The sequence below is a fragment of the Lutjanus erythropterus genome, chromosome 6, assembly GCF_056507025.1.
Source record: "Lutjanus erythropterus isolate fLutEry1 chromosome 6, fLutEry1.hap2, whole genome shotgun sequence".
Taxonomy (NCBI): domain Eukaryota; kingdom Metazoa; phylum Chordata; class Actinopteri; order Lutjaniformes; family Lutjanidae; genus Lutjanus; species Lutjanus erythropterus.
Genome location: NC_139322.1, coordinates 39,848,274 through 39,870,622, shown reverse-complemented (window position 1 = coordinate 39,870,622; position 22,349 = coordinate 39,848,274). Strand labels below are relative to the sequence as shown.

The following is a 22,349-nucleotide window of genomic DNA, read 5'->3' as shown; positions in this document are numbered from 1 at the left end:
ATGGCTGCATAGAGCTAAGATTGCAGTTATAGACTCCCCAATATTACATAACACACTGACGCTACCTGCTAATACCTACGGCACTCATAGCTCACACAGCACACAAAGTCTTGTTACTTTTCTGACACACGTATGATGCTTGTCACTTTCAAAGGTCATTTTGTGAGTCTTAGTCTTCAGATGTGTCTCCTCAGCACTATGAGGTTGGAAAAGCGCCCTGCCTTGTTTGTATTTCTCTAAACCAATCACAGTCATCTTGGGCAGCACGAGGTCCAGGATGCAGGGACAGTATCAGTGTGACAAGCTCTGGTAATAGAATGACTTCATCACTACAAAAGAAAAGGTATCAGCTGTTAGTTTATTTAGTTCTGTACCATTTGTGTCCCCGGCGCTAATTTGCCATTTTCAGCATGTAGGTTGCTACCTGGTATGTTGTTGTCATTTCTCGGAGACTTGGCAGATAGTGGATGCTGCTGTGCCGACTGAAACAAATCGCCTGATGGCAGACTTGTACTCACAGAGTACATCCAGTGATCCAGACTAAAAGTCTCACCCAGCTTTCCAAGACTGTACATTGTCAGATTCTTTGTAAAACTCCACTATAGTTGTGTTAAATAAATTACTTATTTTTAACAACACATTACATAGTAATATTTTCACATTTCCAGGCAGCTTTTAGCACTGACCTAAAGGGATAGTTCACCCAAAAATTAAAATTCAGCAATCATCTGCTCACAGGAAAACAGCATTCCAGAATCTCCCAAACAATGAAAGTGAATGGTGACCAGTTTTCAAACTTCAAAAACAACAGAATAAAAACATAAAATGTCTCCTTACTGCTCGTCTGGTGTAATTCAAGTCTCCTAAAGCCCCGACACAGCAAGCTGACTAACTAAAATGTTATTTACACTGTGTTTTCAGCCTGAATCTTCACTGTAGATCTTTAACTTGGAGTCACATTCACGTGGACACTGTCTGAACTGTGTGTGTGTGTGGTGTGATGGTGTGCAAACGGTGTGTCAGGACTTAAGAATTGACGGAGACTTGAATGATTCCAGATTAGCAGTGTGGAGGTATTTTTTTTCTTTTTCTTTTTTTTTCTTTTCAGTTTTTTACATTTGAAAACTGGTCACTATTCACTTCCATTGTTTCAGAGGTTCTGCAGCACTGCTGAAACTCCAGCAGAGTTTTGTGGACAAACAAAATAAATCCGACCCTCGGTTGGCATGAGGGTATTTTCATATTTGGGTGAACTATCAATTTAATGCAGGGCCCTATGAAATCCATGTTGTAGCTTTTCTCACTTCCTGATTCCACCTGTGATTATGATATCACAGAAACTTTAGGGCCCTGCCTCGCTCTGCCTTGGGGCCTCTCGAAACCCAACCCTACGTCCCCGTCGTGAGAGGTGGAAGCAGGTAAAGCTGACTAACAGGGCTCTGGTGAAACTCAAATATTGTTTAATATGTGTACTATTGTTTAATTGTCTAATATTGTTTCACTTCCAGTCACTGAGCCTCCTCTGAAACTTTGAAAACCTCTGAACATGCTAAAGGTACAGAATGAACTGGTCTTCTATTAGTATGTAAAAAGTTCACACAAATGCTTGTGTTTGTGTTAATAAAGTATTTCTGATTCTGATTGTGAATTTTTCTCTTGAATTGTTTATTTTTATCAGTTTGGGTTGGTTTTGAGGATTTTGGGGGATAGAAAACCAAACTGGCAACACTAAACGGTGTTAAATCCCTCCTTCAAACTAAGTGTTCAAGAGAACTCAGAACTCGGATCCATTTTCAACTCATCAGAATCATGATTTTTGTCAATTTATTAATAAATGTCAGTGTGAACAAAAACTGATGTGTTTCATGACAGTACAGTGATATAGTTTAGTTTACGGCTCAAAAAAACTAAGTGTGCAGTACCTCTTGAAGTACTCAGATCCTTTTCTTCAGTAAAAGTACCAACACAGCAGTGTAAAATAATCAGAGCTCACAGTGAGTTAATAATTCAACTTTATATCCAGCCTCAGCTTGTTGTTTAGTTAACAGTTAGAGACTAGCTGGTGAACTGTAGAGTCTTTGAATCAAACACAGCAGCTAAAGAGACAGATATGTCCCACAGGCAGAGACCAGAGACAGAGCTAAAAGACAATAAATCATCAGATGGACACAAACACAACATGAATACTAATGTCAGTCTGGAACGTCTGGATGTGTTGCTTATCACGTTCACCACAACTTTAAATGTGATGTTGTGTCAGTGTTGTGTTGTCAACTTGTTTCGACTGCCCCAAGTACCTAAAAAAAATCAGTTACTTAAGGTCTAAGTAAAAGTACTAAAGTGTTCTGGGTAAAAAGTTCTAGATCTGCATGAAAAAACTGAACTGAAACTTTCTAACATGATGAGATTGTTGATACTGATGTTTTAATGTGTAAGCAGCACTTTGCTTAAGGTTTAGTTACTTCTGCTACACATATTTATATATTTTGGACTTTGCTTTAGTGCTTTTTGTGCGACATTGGATAATTTGACCTCTTTGGGCGAAGTTAGAGGGGAAATGTCTCTTGGTGAAATGTGACAAGAAGCAGCTTCATGCTGTTTTTTGTAAGGGGTCATCAGCCAAAAAGGTTTGTGTTACTAAGTAAGGTAAGGGTTAATAGATTTGTCAGATAGACCTGTGGATCCACTGAGAGCCTCCTCTCCTCTCACCTTTGCTCCTTCATGACATATTAAACTGATTCATCAACTTTATCAGTAAACTGTGATTTCTTGGTCACAGGCCAGATTCACTCTATGTGAACTTTAAGCACAGCAGTAAAATCCATTTATTGTCACAGTCAATAAAAACAATGGCCAGATTGAACAATGCTGAAAAGATCATTTGTTATTTTGATTTTTTATGATCCTCTCTCACTGAATATTGAATGGCCAGGATTACTTTTGTCTTTAGTTATTAACAACAATTTACAACAATCTGAGAATGTTTTACACCACAGCAGACAGCAAACTTCAAATTTTCAACTGGCAAGTCAAAATTACAACATTCCACTTTAAAAAAAAACAGGGGCGCCTGGATAATTCAGTTGGTAGAGCATGTGCCTCGTGTTCAGAGGCTGTGAGTCCTCTGCAGCAGCTGTGGGTTCAACTCCCGCCCATGGCCCTTTGCTGTCATTCCCCCACTCACTCTCTCCCCATTTCCTGTCATGTCTGCAGCTGTCCTGTCATTAAAGGCATAAAATGCCCAAAACAAGATCAAGTAACCATAAAACACTTCTAAGACTTCTATTAAAGTGTGTGTAAAGTAGAGTACAAACAAATTCAGGTAAGAAAACACTGATGACTGTCAAACATTAGTAAACATGGTTTACACAGTGTTTGTGAATGAGGCTTGTTTTTTCTTTTCTGGTTCTTTATCATTTATCTTCCACTGTTTCAGTATGAGACAGTTTTCCCAACAGATATTAACTTAAACAGTGTTTTCAGCTGTGGGCTGTAAAGAAGAGCAAAATAATGAACATGCTGTTTTGTATTTTTTACACCCTAAATAAGCAAGAGAGCACGTTGTTATGTTTTATAAAGTGTTTTTAAATCTCTACATGGTGCACATGTTAAATGTGTTTTAACCAAGCATGACTTTCTTGGTTCAGTAAACTTTATTTTCCTAGTATTCTTTTTTTTTTTTTTTTTTGGTAATTCAGGAAAGTTACATTTACATGGGGGTAACACTTATTTAATTACAAGTCTCAAGAGTTCATGTCTCACACTATATGCAAGAGTTGAGAAAAAGTATTACTGGTCAGTGTTAACTACTGTTAATGTTTAACTCCAAAAAAGGTTCAACAGTTATACAAAATCAGTGTTGAGGTACCAACAGTGTAAAAAGTGTTAAATTATCTCGGGATGAGACAGTTAATATGAAAACATGCAGTCACTTCTTCTCACACTGCAGTGTGAATGTTCTTCTACTAAAGATCACATTGGATGCTGGGACATTGTCTTTGCAGTGTGCAGAAATTAACGTCCACAATGAATTTCCTGCTCTGCGCTAGAAACTGAACACAGTGCTATACACAGAAAATGTATTATTTTTAGATGTGTTGTATATATGCAGACATGTACAGATAAGTATGAATATGTATATACCTTTTTATACAACATACAAAGTAAATATAGAAGTACTAGATCTATAGTCCATCAGCAAAATGTTTTGTAACTATGCTGTAAAAATACAAGTTATAGTGTGAGAAGTGTTTGAGCTACATATCCTGAGAGACATGAAGAGGATGTGACTTTCTTACAGGAAACTCATCTGAGACATCACAAGAATTAAAAATGAAAGAAAAAAGACACGTGTACTGTAGTTCATAGCTCAGAGAACAGGAGTTATAATACAGGTTTTTATGGTGACTTACTCACTTGAGGAATTTGGCTCATTGTGTCAAAACTACACACAAACACACAAACACAATCCAAAAAAGACATGAAACATGTCACTTCTGTGTCAAAATGAAACTGCAGTGGAAACCCAACATTATGTGATGATTCACACAGACTTCATTTGAATGAATCTCTTCAAGCAGCAGATCACTGCTGTCTGTAGGAGACGTCTGCGTTTGTTTGTTTGTTTTAACATGTTCAAAATAAAAAAAATATTGCAAGTATATGTGTTCCTGTGAACTCATGAAAACAAAAATAATTCCAGTAAAATTCCAGTGCAATGAAAAAAAGATGCTGTTTGCCCACACTGTGATGGATAAACAGATGTTGCCTCGTCTGACAGTATTATGGAAAATTCAAGAACTTGATGTCATTGGTTTGGTTCTTTTTACATACTGCACTGTCATACTGTACAAAACTATCACATGTACTTCACTATTTACCTATTTTAATTATTATTATTATGTTATTGTTCACTGAGGAGCATGATGCAGAATGATGTGCAGCAGTTACACAGGAGCAGTAAAAAGCTGAAAACATACCTGTTATCCAGAGTAAATGTATCATGGATCATATCATGTAGAGACTCATCATCACATGTCATGGGAAATATGTCTCTGTCTATTTCCTGGTCCCCTAATTTGAGTTTGTACTCATCCTCCTTCCACTTCTCTCTCTCCTTTCTCATCTTCTCACTCTCACCATGAGCTGACCTGAGGTCTGTTGTAGTGACTCAGGCTGATTAGTGAATCAGTGCGTAAGTGTTATCAGCACCACTGTGTTTTGCTTTTTAAATAAAAGTGTTCTTCCCAATGATTGCAAGAGATTTTATTCATGAAAGTGTCTAATGTCACAAACAGGGTGTCATGTTTTGCAAGAAGCTTGTTGCAGAATTGCAAGCAAGGTGCAAAGCAGAAAATGTGGGGGTTTTGGTGCCTTTGTTCAGGGTTTGTGTTTGACAAAGCATTCTGCTTCACTGTGTAAGCAGTCATCAATTAAATCTCATGTAATCTTTTGAAAAAGAAAAGGTAGTGATACATACAGGTAAGATCCATTTTGGCATGTGTGCAGACATCTTGGTACTTTTAATACTCTTAAAAACCTGTTGTATACGACCTGATACATGTATTCTGCCATCTAGTGGATTATCTTTCCACTGCAGTGGAAGGGCTTTTTTTGGCCTTTTCAAAATGGCTGCTCTCATTAAATCTTCCACACACTTTTGGAAAATCTTTGCTAATTTTCAAGAAGTTACAGTAAAAATAACATTTATATTGTTACCATTTTTTTAAAATAAATATTTTCTGTATTGAAACGTAATTACATAATTACTTAATAATTCATTCTTTATATTACAGTTAAATCGTATTAAAAATGTGTTTATCAAATTTGATGCTGCAGGTATATAAGGTGCTTTATTGCTGAACGGCCATGTCACATTTTTGTAATGTAATCTACATCATTCCTACCACAATACAAACACACATTAATTAATCTAATTAATGACTGAAATGCCATCGAACCACCATAAGAACCCACAGTGACACAGGTGTCAAACGTCCTGTAAATGTCCTGGAAAGTTCCTTATTTAGCTTTATCCTTGATTTTAACTCATGAAGTCCTGAAGTGACGCCTACTGAACATCCTGGTGGGTCATGTGACAGATCATGTGATTCTGTGTTCCCACAACAACATTTCCAAGATGTCTGTGTACCAGGTTAATAGGTGTGACAGAACTAGCTAATTTTAAAAAGCTTGTGTATTCTTGCTAAAGGTAAGATCCAACTATTTAAGAATTCTAGTGCTCACATAACATGTCCTTTATTACATTTAACCTGTTGTAAACACATTTCTTGAACGAATTGATATAAAACAAATCAGATAAAAATCATTGTGACGTATATGTCACATTATGTATTTTTGAACTGCTATGATTAATATTTAGTTAATATATTTTGTTATTGTTAAATTCATATCATATTCAAACTAATACAAACCAAAAAAAACTGTTAGATTAATTAATTAAGAAAATGTATAAGATTTTTTTTTCGCCTATCAATAAATAAAATAAACAGACAAACAAGATTTTCTATCCCATTTGAGTCATATTTTAATGTCATTTTATAATTTTTTGTAGTATGGACAACAAGAAGCGATACAGTTTGAGGGATGTACTGGCAGTCATCCTGGGAGACGACAGCGAGTTTGAGGGATGTGAAGGTAGCTCAGATGAAGATGCTGAAGGCCCTGATTACACTCCCAACAACAAAGACATGGAAAATGATGAGTCAAGTGATTCTGGTGATTCAGACTCTGGTGAATCAGCTGATTTAGATGACGTCCCTCAACCAAAGATGAACCCTGGATGAAGAGTTTTCTTGGAGAAAGAAACATTTTGAAGCCCCTGAGTGCACATTCAAAGGGCCGAGTGTCACACCCCCTAGACAGTTCACAAAGGGGCCGTCCATCACTCAACAGCACAACTCCACCACCACCCAAGAGAGTTCATGTTGAAGTTCCAGATGATGTTTGTGTGGACCAGGTTGCTCACTGGCCTCTGAAATGTGACAAGGGTGGTTGTTGCAAATTCAACGCATCTTTGCTTCAAAGAGGAAAGAAATTGTTTCAGATGTTTCCATTTGGCCACACACAGTGACAACAGTGGTTCAAAGATGCTGAGCATAGTTTTGTTCCTACACTCTTCTGAGATATGCATCTTATCAAGTTCACTACATAACTCTGTTGCTGTTTTCTACAGCTAAAGTAACTTGTTGAGAAGCTCTTCAATATGAGGCAGTCTTATTTTATTATTATAATATTATAATATTATAATAGTAATTTTTATTTATTATTATTATTATTGTTGTTGTTGTTGTTGTTGTTGTTGTTGTTGTTATTGTTATCATTATTATTTTATTATTATTCAGTTAGCAAATGTCTGTGTTGTAAAACAATCTCTGTATTTAATCCATCCTAGTATTAAAATGAGAAGCTGCTGTGCAGCATCCAGGGCTCAGCTCCAGGTCTAAGCCAGCATCTTGATCAGGGCTACTGAGAGGAGAACTGACCCATAAATGTTTTTAATGGTAGAGGAAACAGCTGAAGGAAACCCCACACAGACAAGAGGAGAACATGCAAACTGAACCATCACCTTCTTGATGATTGTTCACCTGACTGACCAGAGGATTTGAGCTGCTAATATCTCAACAGTGATGCAGTTTTCTAGCTCTGACCTGATGCATTTTGTCCAGCATGGCAAGAGAACAGGCTAGTCTTCTGGGAAGTATGTTTTACTGCTGACTCCATCTTAACTGTGAACAATTTTAACTTCCTGTGATGTGTAACACTGGTTTACATTATACTGCAGCTGCACCTGAATGTCCTGCAGTTGTTCAGGTAGCATCAGCTGTGGAACTGGATCTGATTAGCCTTTGGTTCTTTGTCAGCTTTTATCGTGTTGTAATACTTTTTATATCTTGTTTAATAAAATGTCTATCTCAAATCCCTGGTGTCTCATCTGCTTTATTAATTTTCCCTGGTTACACTCATTAATGAAAAGTAATCAGTGTCAGGAATGATAATAAAAAATACTTCCATATGCAGCATTTTAAACTGTAGAGACTACGCATAATAAACTTTTAAATTCATAAATCATATCTCTAAATACTCCACCTTATGTGGACTATATCAACAGTATTTCATCTGTAGCTGTACAGCTGATCTGAATGTATATCAGTATAAAAAAATGAATTTAAATTCCCTGAAAGATGGATTTATTTATTCATTAAATATTTACATGTGTATTGATAAATAAATACACTGAGTTGGGACTCATGTTTTATACTTGTTCACCTCATGAAGTTAACATGAACTTAAAGTTTTCTTTCACCCTCTGTGTGCACACTGAATGTGTATTATGTGTTTTTCAATATATAACATGGTTAATACAGCTAAGCAGCTTTACTGTACATCATTAATTAGGTTACAGTAATATTTACTGTAACCTAATTAATTCCTACATGTCCAAAATATTAGTTATATATAGCTATATTATATAGCTGTAAATTTAAGGTGGAATCTTCCCATTGCCAACATTCAGTGATCAAGATATGAAGTAAATCATTCATGCAAGAAATATAGTAAAATAATTAGAAAAAATAAATAGTTGGAATACAATTTATTCGCAGATGTTCAAATGTGAAGGAAAGACTTTCGTTGGAGACTATTTTCATTGGTGCTGTGGTGAGTGTTTCTGGCAGCAGGATGGTGTGTGTGTGTGTGTGTGTGTGTGTGTGTGTGTGTGTGTGTGTGTGTGTGTGTGTATTAAATGATGTGCAGAAAAAAATGCAAGCCAGGGGGAATATTTTTTTTAGCTTCATCAGTGCTTATCTGTTTTTATTCAGGCAAGTTTTCTTTTGAAAGACTGAAACAAAAAGTAGTTTGATCCCTGAGGTGCGTCAGATGGAGTTCTGATCCGTCACCAGCAGCAGGTGAGTCGCCATTTTTCCTCATACTTTTTTTTCTTTATATTGTATTTCTTTGTCTTGAAAGAGGTAAACTCATTCCATTCATAACACTTACTGCTTAGAACACCGTTTGTTAAACCTGGGATGAGACGAACTCTGGGTTTTCTCTGAGAATGAGAGAAAACTTTTCCTCTGAGTCGCAGGCAGGTTGTCTTCAGGAAACCCTGGTTTTTGATGTTTGGTTTGAGTGGTGTGTGACATGGTGGATCCATCGTCAGCTCAGAATAACATCTATACATCGTCCTTTACATCACTGTGTCTGTGTGGACATGAAGGCAGCTGTCAGCCTCTTCAACACTCATCAACATTTCTATCATAGTTCTCATGTCACGTTGGAGATAAGTGAAAGTGAAACCACTTCAAGATTATAAAACTGAACGAAATGTAGTTTAATATAGTTTTTAAATCTATGCTGCATTTGTCTAAATGTGTTTTTAAATCATTTCATGTTGAAATATAGAATGATGTTGAGTGAGAGCTTTTTTAAATAAAATGGATATCTAAATATTTACCGTCAGTTTGAACCTGGATAATGGCAAAATCATTATTACTTGGCTGGACTGTGACTGTTCAAGTATAAGTAAACTTATTTATATCTTTGTCTCAATGTGTCGTGTTGTTAGGAGCTGTAATGTAGTGGTCTATGGTCATAACCAGTGATGGGAATAACGGCGTTAAAATAAAACGCCGTTACTAACGGCGTTACTTTTTCAGTAACGGGTAATCTAACAAATTACTTTTTCTATCGTTACAACGCCGTTACCGTTACCAACACGCCGTTACTGCGCGTTACTGAAGCTGTCATCCGACTTGGCTCACACAGACACAGGAGCTGCAAATGTGTGTTTTTTTTCCCTTTGGTGAGGGGGGAGGGGAGGGGCAAGATAACCACCTAAGTAATGATGATTGGCTAAGGTAGAGTAAGATTTCATGTTAAGCCAACCAGAGACATCAGGTGGGCGGGTGTTTACACACAAACCCAGCACATAGAAGCACGCGCACACAAACTATCAGAGATAGCGAGTCCGGAGTCGCAGGGAAAGACGGCGTTTTCGAGGTGGAAATACAGACACTACTTTGATCTCATCGAGGTAAAAGGTAAAAATGTACATGTTAAGTGTACATTATGTCCCAGAGCAAAGAGTTTGTCCACGTCCGGTGTAAGCAACTCCAATTTAATGAAGCACCTCTCGACGGCACACGCTTCTACTAAACTAGTGGCCAAAAACACTGTTGACACCGGTAATGATGATAGCAGGCCAGGTGCTGTTAATGTGAGCTCCGCTAACAAAGAAGGACACAGAGCCACGCCGTCCAAGCAGCAAAAGCTGGATTAAAAAAAAAAAAAGTAACGCAATAGTTACTTTCCCTGGTAACTAATTACTTTTATAGTGGAGTAACTCAGTTACTAACTCAGTTACTTTTTGGGAGAAGTAACTAGTAACTATGACTAATTACTTTTTCAAAGTAACGTGCCCAACACTGGTCATAACCTCAGGAAAACACAGTTAATGAACACACGTGAGGATTTTCTAAGATAAACAAAGAGCAACCAGTTGTTTCAGATCAGCCCAAACAAAATGTTACCTGGATGCTGATGTAGTTAATCAATACAGGTTTAGAAAAATGTGAGAAAACTGTGAGAACTCGAGTGGTTCCTGGTGCAGAGCGCTGCACTGCATTGTGTGATCATGCAAATATTATATAGTTTTTTATTTATGTTTTCATAAGTGTCTGTAATGTAGTGCATGTTGACACAATCATTTTTGTCACAGTAGATATAAGATGTGACTTGAAAAACACCAGTAAATATGTGAATGTGTGGTGAGTGTGGTGACAGGAGTGAACACAACACACCCAACAGGATGTGATGAAGAAGACGCCACACTTGACAACTTGTAGAGAGGCCCCTTTACCCGCCAGCTAGTCTAAATCAAAATTTGCATTTCATCGTCATGGAAACTAGTCACCGGGAACATCTCTCTGTTAGTGTCGCTACAGCTGTTGAAGCTACAGCTGTTAAAGCTACAGATGTTGAAGCTACAGCTGCAGTGAAGATGCGTGGTTTGGACATTTGTAATCTTGACAGTTGACAAAGACGTCCTCCTTCACCCACACACATTTGTTTGGCCCAGTAAGAGATGTGATTGGGCCAGCCTAGTGTCAGTATAGAGGATCAACCAGTGGGGCGTTGCCACTGCTTTATGGGCCGGTTGTTAAGAAATTTTAAAAAATAAACAAAAAACAACATTTCATTGAGTCTCATAAGTCTTTAGTGTTACTGTCCCACACAACAGACAGAGAGAGACTAGCTGGTGAACATATTAGGACATTTAGCAGCTAAAGTAGCAGATATTTCTCTTAGGAGTTGGTAGAGACCAAAAACAGAGCTAACGGTGTATATTATTATAGGTTTACATTCATCAGGTGGACACAAACACCAAATGAATGTTAATGTTGCTCCACAACTGCTGGATGTGATTGTTATCATGTTCACCATAACAACTTAAAATCAGTGTGTCAAAGTTGTGTTCTTGACTTGTGTTCACTGCTCCGAAGTGTCCCTGGAGTACACAAGTAAAGAAGGATTATCAACAAAATGTACTCAGAGTCTGATGAGTAAACATACTGGATCCGCAGACAACACATTATTATTATTACCACTGCTGCTTTTGCTACACATATTTGTATATTTTGGACTCTAATATTTGTTGTTTGTGAGATGTTGATGATGAATTTGACCACTTGTCGGGTGTCGTACAGGTGTTTCAGTGAAACCATGTTGGAAGTGTCTATTTGTTGGAACTGTCAGACAGCTGAAATACAAGGAGCTTCAATCACACTGGTTTTTAGACAGAAGCCAAAAAGGTTGGAAACCACTGTTTTAATCTGCAGTGATTTCCTGGCTACAGATTCATTTCATTTTCTCTTTATTTGAACTTTGAGCAGAAATAAAATCTGGTGTGTAACAGCCAAGGATCAACTTCATTTAAAAACAAAAGCTCCAGCTGCTTTTAAATCAGTTCTTCATCCACTCATGTGTGGACTGTTGAACCTAAAAATCAGGTCTCTACTGTAAGATGTTTGGTCCCTGCTAAAAATAAAAAGTTTGCTCATCAGTTACTGTAATCTCTTCATGGATCTGTTGTCTTCTAGTTTCCAGGTGGTGTCTTCATTTGGATTTTACATCTGACTTCATCCCAGATCTCAGAGGTGACGTCTTCATCTTCTGTGAAAACTGTGATCCAACCACATAACATGATGTTTGGAAGAAAACCTCTGACAGCTGCAGCAATGCTGGTAAAATACTTTATTATTAGACAAGATTTGATTTGTTTGACAGTGATTCAACCAAGGTCCTTGTTAACCATTTGATTTGTGACTAAAATTTGAGGAGAGTAGCAGAAATAAGAAAACAACTCATTTTTTATTTTCTTGTTTCTGTGGACAGAAACAAAAACAAGAATACAGTTTGAAATCTAATTTTTAAATTTTGCAACACAAATGAACAATTTTGGGCAGCACAGTGGTGCAGTGGTCAGCACTGCTGCCTCACAATAATAAGGTCCTGAGTTCAAATCCCCCGGCTGGTTGGGGCAGGGCCTTTCTGTGCGGAGTTTGCATGTTCTCCTCGTGTCTGCGTGGGTTCTCTCCGGGTTCTCTGGCTTCCTCCCACAGTCCAAAGACATGCATGCTAGGTTAACTGGTGACTCTAAATTTCCTGTAGGTGTGAATGTGAGAGTAAGTGGTTGTCTGTCTCTGTGTGTCAGCCCCCCATGACCCTTTGGGAATAAGCGGTTATAGAAAATGAATGAATGAAATAAACAACTTTATATTTTATCTTCCCACATGTGGATGGATTGCACCTGATTGATTAATCAGTTATTTTTCCCCTGTGCCACCTTCAAAATAAGAGTTCCCTACTTCTCTCTCAGCTTCACAGCCTTGTCTAAATACAAAAAAAAATGATAAATCTCCAAAGTTACTGGAGAAGATTGAATGATCATTAATTTCATTAAGTTTAAGGTTTGTAATGTTTTAAGTTTATGAGATTACTTTGTCGTGACAAAAAGTCTCAGAAGATAGGCCAGTGAGGTCTGGGCTTATTGCCACAACACCTTAACAGTCTTATCAAAAAAAACACAGTTGTTACTCTTATTTTAAAAGTTCAGACCATCATTAGAAGTATCAGGAAAAATCAGGAAGAGTCTGGAAGAATCAGTGGAGAAGCAAAGTTTATTGATCTCTCTGATATAAAAAAAATCAACAAGCAAGAGTCAAACCTGTGGTTAGACTGATGAAAGGGGCTCTACACTCTATTAACACTCTATTATATATCACTTGGAGGCTCCTGGGAGCCTCCTCCCACTTTGAACATTTCAACTCACATCCGAACATACCTGTGTATCAAATATTCTCTTATTTGGCCTTAGTGAAATTCATATTCTATCAGATTGCTACTTCCTGTATGTTTGTGTGGTTTACTCACAGATTTTTGTAAAAAAAAAGAAAAAGAAAAAGAAAAGAAAAGGACAGCTGGCCTGAGTCATGGGAACCAGGTCCTGGGAAAGTACCAAGAAGTATCAAGGCGAGGATGATAGTATTGCTGTCAAGCACATCATCACAACTACTCTGGGAAAGTACCAAACAACACACTGCAGCAATATTGGCTGAGCCTCACATGAACATCATGATAAAAACTATGCCACTACAGCTTACCACAGGGAAATAAATTAAGGAATTTGGGTCAAATTAGGTTTAATTTAGGTCAGGTCAAACCAATATGTACCTGTCAGGTTTAGCCTACTGGATCATACAAGAAGCATGAATGTAAAATTGAGCTAAATGACAGGTTTTGTCTCGGAGACATCTGCTGTAGTGGGAATGTGACTGGTCACACCACTAATCATCATCTGGATAATCTGCCCAGACGTAGTAGTAAACGGTCCCATCTTTTTTTTCCTTTTTTTTTTGCCTTTAATGATTGGACAGCTGAAGATACACTGATCAGGCATAACATTCTGACCACTGACAGGTGAAGTGAATAACACTGATTATCTCTTCATCATGGCTCCTGTTAGTGGGTGGGATATATTAGGCAGCAAGTGAACATTTTGTCCTCAAAGTTGATGTGTTAGAAGCAGGAAAAATGGGTGAGCATAAGGATTTGAGCGAGTTTGACAAGGGACAAATTATGATGGTTAGATGACTGGTTCAGAGCATCTCCAAAACTGCAGCTCTTGTGGGGTGTTCCTGGTCTGCAGTGGTCAGTATCTATCAAAAGTGGTCCAAGGAAGGAACAGTGGTGAACCAGTGACAGGGTCATGAGAGACCAAGACTCACTGATGCACGTGGGGAGTGAAGGCTGGACCGTGTGGTCTGATCCAACAGACCAGCTACTGTTGCTCAAACTGCTGAAGAAGTTAATGCTGGTTCTGATAGAAAGCTGTCAGAATACACAGTGCATCACAGTTTGGTCTGATGAATCACACAGAGTATGTTCACCCTTTCATGGAAACAGTATTTCCTGATGGCTGTGGCCTCTTTCAGCAGGATAATGCACCGTGCCACAAAGCAAAAATGGTTCAGGAATGATTTGAGGAGCACAACAACGAGTTTGAGGTGTTGACTTGGCCTCCAAATTCCCCAGATCTTAATCCAGTTGAGCATCTGTGGGATGTGCTGGACAAACAGGTCTGATCCATGGAGGCCCCACCTCACAACTTACAAGACTTAAAGGATCTGCTGCTAACATCTTGGTGCCAGATACCACAGCACACCTTCAGGGGTCTAGTGGAGTCCATACTTCTACGGGTCAGGGCTGTTTTGGCAGCAAAAGGGGGAACCAACACAATATTAGGCAGGTGGTCATAATGTTATGCCTGATCGGTGTGTGACAGGAAAGGGGAGAGAGTCAAGGAATGACATGCAGCAGAGGACCACAGGCAGCAGGCAGGAGTCAAACCCACAGTCACTACAGAGGACTCACAGCCTCAGTACACGGGGTGAACACTTTACCAGGACGGTCCTGTCTTAATGGTGGAAGTTACACTGTATAGCCAAGTTGTTGACCATGTGTACAATAATTAAGTTGATCTACTGTAAATAGGAGTGTAACGATTCACTCATGCATCTGATGCATTGGACTTTAATGTGTAAGATATGAGTGCATCAGTTCAGACGGCCTGTATCAGTAAAAAGCTGAACATGAATCAGAAACAAATCGATGCAACACTAGCGTATCGATACATCTCATTAGGATGTGCATACGTTTTATTCAGGGAGCTGCCGCTGTTAACTTTCCTCTGTCTTTCCTCACTCCTCCCTTTCCTGTGTCTTACTTCATTTGCTCGGCGCTGAAAACAGCGACAGAAGTGACATTGTACTGCGTCACACCACCAAACTTTCATAACCTGCAGGTGTAGAATAAGTTTGGGTTTTATAAGAAAGATGAGAAACGCTGCTGCAGATCATTTATGTAAAAGATGTCTGACAGCAGAGAACAGAGACACGAGTCTGACTCACAGAGACATCATGTCACTGTGAGAGCAGGAAACACTTCACTGTTCCTCCACACTGATCAAAACCACAGCACTCTTCATATGAAACAGAGCAGCACATCATCTTACTGCAGAAATACTGATATTTTAAACTGTTTTAAAGTTTCTCATTTATCTCATCTCATTTACACATGAGACTCATAATAAGATATAAACATCACTGTAATGTCTCCTTCTCTCTGTATCTACTGTTACTACATTTAGTAAAACTATCAGGATTTTCTTTTGCAACTAAAAACACTCTACAAATGTAGCATTATTGAATCAAAATGTAAAGACTGACACACTGCATTGTCTTGTATTGCATCGTATCGTATCGTGACAGAGCTGAATCGTATCAAACCGAATCGTTGGCCACTTAAAGATTTATAAAATATATATTATCATTGAACATGTATCGAGATACGTATCGAATTGTCTCAGTCAGTGAGATACACACTCCTAACTGTAAAGCATCATATCTACTTTCAAATTTCAGCACACAAACTTTATATTTAGTTATAAGTCATTCTTTTATGATTAAGCAATGTAAATTAAACCTAATCTGACAGCCTTATTTTCTAGATTTATTTTCATCTGATAATTAAGCTGATGAACTTGAAAACCTAAACTTTCATCCATCTTCTAGAGTGCCTTTGAAGACATCTATATATCTATCTATATACATACATATATATATATATATGTGTGTGTGTGTGTGTGTGTATAAATCAATCTATCTATCTATCTATCTATTTTTTGTTTTCATATTTGGATGAGGCTTTCAACCTGCTTGCAAAGAGGGAAGTAGGGAACTCTTATTTTGAAGGCAGCACAGTGGAGAATTAGTTCTATATAATAGTTCTGTATTTGTTTTTCTGCCAAAACAGAAAAAAAGAGAATTTTAAACTGAAAAAGAGAGTGGACTTTTAATTACTGCCACTCTCAATTTCAGTCCAAAAAAAAAAATCATACATCATATTGATCCTCACCATTTGTTTCTTTGTAAACCTTTTTTCTTATGAGTCTCTCTCTGTCTTCACAGATTCTTGTGATGAATGTCCTCAGAGGACAAACTCAAACATGTCATTCATCAGAGTATTGGACAGGGGCAATATGCTGTCCTATGTGTCCTGCTGGTAAGATCCATTTAAATATTGATGGAATATTTAATTTTTGAGTCTTTTGTTTTACAGCCAGCTGTCAGTCTTACTCTCATTGTTGGTTCTGTTTATGTTTAATGTTCTGGTGAAGAACCTGCATCAGACTGGAGTTTTATTCCAACAATAAAACAACAAACTGGACTTTAAATATTTTCATTTATTATTTTTAAACTTGGCTTCACCTGATAGTAGTAATAAGAATGACACTGTATTAGACAGCAGTCCATGTCTTTTTCTGCTCACAGCATTCACTTAATTCTTCCCAAAATTTCATATTTTATTCAATATAAACATTATATTGCATGACATGAAATGTTGGTTTTCTTTTCAACAGGATGTCAAGTTAAAACAGATTGCACAAAGTCCCAATCGACATCCTGTGTGTCCTGCACTGAGGGAACCTTCATGAATCGACCAAATGGACTTAGACGGTGTTTGACCTGCAAAAAGTGTGATGCAGGTATAGTCCTGTTCATATTTCCTAATTATTAGTATGAACTTAGATATTTAAAGACAGTAAGTAGTTTTATTACCATAAGTCTCACTGTTGATGCTGTGTAAGAACTGAAAAATCTGTTGCTGATACAGAGTTCAGAGACTCAGTTTGATGAGTTTAGGGCAGCTAGGGAGAGAGAGAAGGAGAGAAAGAGAAAAGAGAGTGCTGAGAGGGAGCACATTAAAAGAAGAAAAGACCAGGAGGAAAATGCTGTAAAATGTTGTAAAGTTCCAGATCGACTAACAGGTGGGGGTGGAAGTATTGTAACCAGAGGGGAACCCTGAGGGCCTTCTGGACCTACAGAGAAAGCCTAACATATCAATATTTCAAATATTCTTTTTAAATATATTCTGTTTCATTTATTTCATTTAATTATCAGACTTTTCTCTTATAATTCTAATTCCAACCTCATTTTCTATCAACTAGAGTTATCCAATCAGATTTCTTTGTTGTTGTCTCCAGGCAGAGAAAGGTTAGAGGAGGATCACTCATTGGTTAGGACTTCATGAATAGGACAGGAGGCAATAGCCTGTGTGTTTGTTCAGAAAGTGGCAGGTGAATTAACAAATCACATTTTGATTTACAGTGGGTGGGACCAAAAATCATCCAATAAATCCTTAAAGAAGGACAGAGATATCCCAGAACAATGCTGTTGCTGTGTGGCTAACTTGATAGTCCTGCATTTTCAAGGTGGACTCTGGCAGCGTGGCGGAGCATCTGTAAACGACTGTTATTTAGGGGACTGAAAGTGAGCTCGTTCCAGAGTCTGTTAGAAAACAATTTTCAGACACTTGAATCTTACTTTTTAAAACTCCTTCCAACAGTGTAACACAGCAGACAGAGCTGTTAGTGGACAGAAATGATAGAACTGGAGATCTATGCTACATGTGAGAGAAAGAAGAACGATAAAAAGAAACTCAATGATTATTACAGCTCTTAACATCAAACACAGATTTAATTCTAACAATAGTAACAGAGTAAATAGCACTCATCTACTGTTAAATACAAGTTTAAGTACAGAAAACTACAGAAAAATCATAACCTATTCTGCTCTCATGGCATGTTCCTGGCGACTACTTTCCCTGTTGATTAAACGCAAAATTTAATTTAGACTAAGAAAACACTCAAAGCAGTTAAAACTTAGCAGAATTTATTAATTTATAATGTTAAACACTGTCCAAAAAATACTGTGTATTAAGAGCCATTTGAAGACGTTAATCACAGTCTACAATCACCAAATCATACTTGCCGCTGAAATGTGCGCTACTTTGCGCTGTGCAATACAAACCTTACGCAATAATGTACAAAACATGACAAAAGTTCAATAAATACTTCACCTTTTCAGACCAAAGAGGGTCACAGTGTCTGCAGGTAAAGGACCCAGAGCTAACATTAGCTGCCTGCCTGACACACAGTGTGGCTAACGTTAGCAGTGCTAGCAGCAGCAGCTCCGCTTGCAGGTTTATATCCGTGTATGTACTTAAATATAAACATCCGGGGTTGCCAGGGTGATGGGTTCATACGCGCTGGGCGAGAGAGGCTGTTGTCTGACAGTGCTGTAGCCTCGACTAGTGGCGGCCGTCTGCATAAAATCTTAGAGGCAACAGATAACTGGCATCATGCATGAATGAAAGATTGATAAATATTTTAAACTACTAGCATTTCTGGTGCTGACTAGCGTGGGTGGGGACGTTTAATCATATAGTCGACTAATCAGGCATATCCCTACTACAAACATGTCAGAAGTTACCTGGCTGCTTGTTGTTTATTCCAGCAAAATCTTTTTCCATTTTGCTGAATTTTTGGTGTTTCTGAGTTTTGGTTGAACTGAAGTCCTAGCCAACAGTCAGGGTTCACCACTGACTGTATCTGATTACATCTACTCAGATTGCTTACAGTGTTTCCCTTATAGTGTATTTGGGAGGGCGCCCTGCCATCGGCGTTTTTTAAATGAACCGTACGTGGTGAGGCGGGAAGCACAGGTAGCTCTGCGGCCAGTGTTAGTCAAAATGAGAGCATCTCTCCCAGCCCCGACCACAGCGCTTGTTAATCTCTCCCTAACCCTAACCCTAACCCTGCCCCTGTTAACGTCACCACAACTAGACCAATTCACACCTGTTCAGCCCTCCCACTGAAGCACGCAGTAAAAAGCTGCAGATGGGTCACCACTGTCAGTCTGGCTTTGATCCAGCATGGCTGTCAGACTGTAGATACTCCACATGGCTGTACAAGAGCCAACTGGGTGAGTGAATTGATTAATGAAGATGGATGGATGGATGGATGGATGGATGGATGGATGGATGGATGGATGGCAGGACGCCAGGATTTTAATTTTGGGTGGGTTTCCAACTGGTAATCTCACTTTAACAAAAATCACTGGTATCATACTGTGGATGGTGACTAGTACTTCCAGTTGATTATGACACTTTAAAATCTTTTTAAGAGTTTCAATTTTTTATTCCTTTTTAATGCATTTTCATTTGATCTGGCTGGATTACTCTTTAAACTGATTGTAAGGAGAGAGAGAGAAACAAAGCAATCAGAATGATGGGTGAGCTACAATGACTTTTAACAGGAGAGAGAGAGCGCAGTGCGATGGGCTGTTCATTCATAAACTTAACTATCTGTGCTGTGAAGGTAATCTGAAGACATCAAGTCAGGCAGCAACATTCAGCTCTACCTCCTGTATTGTCTACATTTTATAGATGTTCTAGTTTTGATGAAAAATGCATTTGCATGTATAAAATAAGACAATGATAAGCTTTCCTCAGTACACACTGAGGAACACTGAGTACACACTGTCATCACTTCAACACCCGCCATATTGTGACATGCAGACATGGTCCAGACCTCACATGTGATACTAGCCGAATAAATGTTGTCTTTTTGTCAAATGGAAACTTTTTTTGTCTTAAGGGTGTATTAAAATACTTATTTTAATAATTAAAAATAAAAGAAAATATATGTTCTCCCAGTCATTTAAGGTGGGCCAGTTGTATAAGTGGGTGGGCCCAGGCCCGTTAGGCCCACCCATAACGCCTGATGGATGGATGGATGGATGGATGGATGGATAGATGCATAATTAAATAAATTAATGAATAAATGAATAAAAACTGTTCCATTGCTAAAATAAAAAAATGTGAACACAAATCAGTGTTAACTGTTTATTCAGTCCAAATGCTCTATAATCATGGTAATGGGGTCCTTTGACAAGAGGGTCCTGCAAGGACTCCAATGACGACCACACTCATTCCAGCCCAGGCACCCCCCCTCCCAACGCAAAAAAGCTAGGGGAAACACTGACTTAGTTATGAAATCATTTTTGGAGATACTTATACCTTTATTAGTAGTTTTTTGAGTATGTAATGTACTCTTACTGAAGTGTGCATTACACTATGTAATCTACTCAGTTACTTTTAAAATCATTATTTAGTACAATTTGAATAAACATCCAAACCTTTCATCAGAAAGAACAAAAAGAAAATAAGAGGTCTGTATTTCTGTCTTCACGTATCTTCATAATTTCCTTCTACATGTGTTGACAGGCTTTGGTTTGAAGATAGAGACGTCATGTACAACAACATCAGATACAGTTTGTGAACCTCTGGATGGATTCTTCTGTTTGGATCCTGCAGAGGACGGTTGTGTGGCAGCACAGAAACACAAACGCTGTCAACCAGGACAATACGTCAGTCAAACAGGTTGGTTTTCTGGTGCAGAATGTCAGATTATAGGTATAGTTCATGATTTAAATGATAATAAGTTTCAGGGAAAATGACTGATATGCTCATTAAAGCTGCAAGCAGAACCGGTCAGCCCTGTACACACACCATGGAAGTTACATAGGACCCCGTGAGGTACACAAGGCCCCCTTCTCCCCCTCATGTCAAAACCAGTGTCAGTGTTTACAGCTTTGATGAGAGGACTCTGACTCTGAAGCAAAAAAAAAGGTTATTTTTGCTGCGGGTGGAAGCAAAAATAAAATAAAATAAAAAAAAACAGTAGGTTGCTCTCTCTCTCTCCTCAACTCCGAGATCCGCTCCTGGACAAGTCCCTCCATAGATGCCTGTTTTACATAAACATGTAAATATGCAGAAGCAAATAGCTTTCTGCTTTCCATTTCATGTGGACTGAAACCCAGCTGAGTCTTCCTGGATTGGGAGCTCACAGTGAACATGGTGAGACGGGGACAGCCAGGCTTTGAGACTGATGATGATTTGACATTAGGGAACACAGTACAAAGGTGGTTTGCTTGCTGGGTTTGGCTCCTGGCTCCCAGGACTGAGTCAGCTTACTTAGTTATGCAGCTAATGGAGCTAATGACAGTTAGCAGTTAGCTACTTTAGCCACAAAGTACAGATTCAGAGAACATGCAGTACAGACACATACAGAGAACAGCAGAGTTCTGCCCACGGCGGAGTGACATTCTTTTTAGTCTTGTTCACTTTTTTCTTTCCTTCCCTTGATTTTGTGTGTATACCTTAATATACACACATATACACTCTTTTTGTTGTCACTGGTCCATTAATAAGGCAAGGAGCAGGCCCCGCTAAGGACAGCCCCACCCTTCCTCTGAGCCCCCGCCACACTGCAGAGGCCCAAGCAGGGAGGCATCAGGCACCCCTCCCAGCCGAGCCAGTCAAATTTCAAACAGCGATGACAGTTCATATCAGGAAGAAAATGCACAGACTTGCAGGGTGGTGCACAGAAAACAACTTCCTGCTCAACTGAGCGTCTGACTGTATATTTCAGATTGTAAATTTCCACTAAGATCCACTGAAATGAAACTAGACAGATTTGATATAACGTTATTGCTGAAATTATAAGAGAAAATCCTGTTCAAAGTCATGTTTGATATAATGTGTGTTTGTACAGGAACATCATCAAGAGACACTGAGTGTTCTGACTGCAGTGATGGAACATATTCAAATGGAACATTTACATCCTGTCAGACACACACACAGTAAGTGAAGCTTCACATCACACACATGAATTCTTCATCACGTCCAACTAAAGTTCTGTAAAAAATGTTCCTCTGTCATTCCAGATGTGAATCACTGAATCTTCAGCTGATCAAAGCAGGAACTGTTTCAACTGATGCTGAATGTGGAGAACAAAGTTCAGACAAGACAGGACTTGTGATCAGCATTGTTGTTGTGTTTGTGCTTATTTTATTCATCATAGCAGC

At 38.4% G+C, this 22,349-nt stretch overlaps 1 protein-coding gene and 1 long non-coding RNA gene across 2 annotated transcripts in view; both read left to right on the top strand.

Annotated features, from left to right (window-relative positions):
- LOC146325724 (tumor necrosis factor receptor superfamily member 5-like) overlaps nt 1-22,349 on the top strand; it is a 65,452-nt gene that overhangs the window by 42,198 nt on the left and 905 nt on the right. The window lies entirely within an intron of this gene.
- LOC146325725 (uncharacterized) lies at nt 8,825-17,126 on the top strand. Its single transcript, XR_014770745.1, has 4 exons — nt 8,825-8,927; nt 12,120-12,263; nt 16,548-16,641; nt 17,000-17,126. It is a non-coding gene; the product is annotated as an uncharacterized LOC146325725 (long non-coding RNA).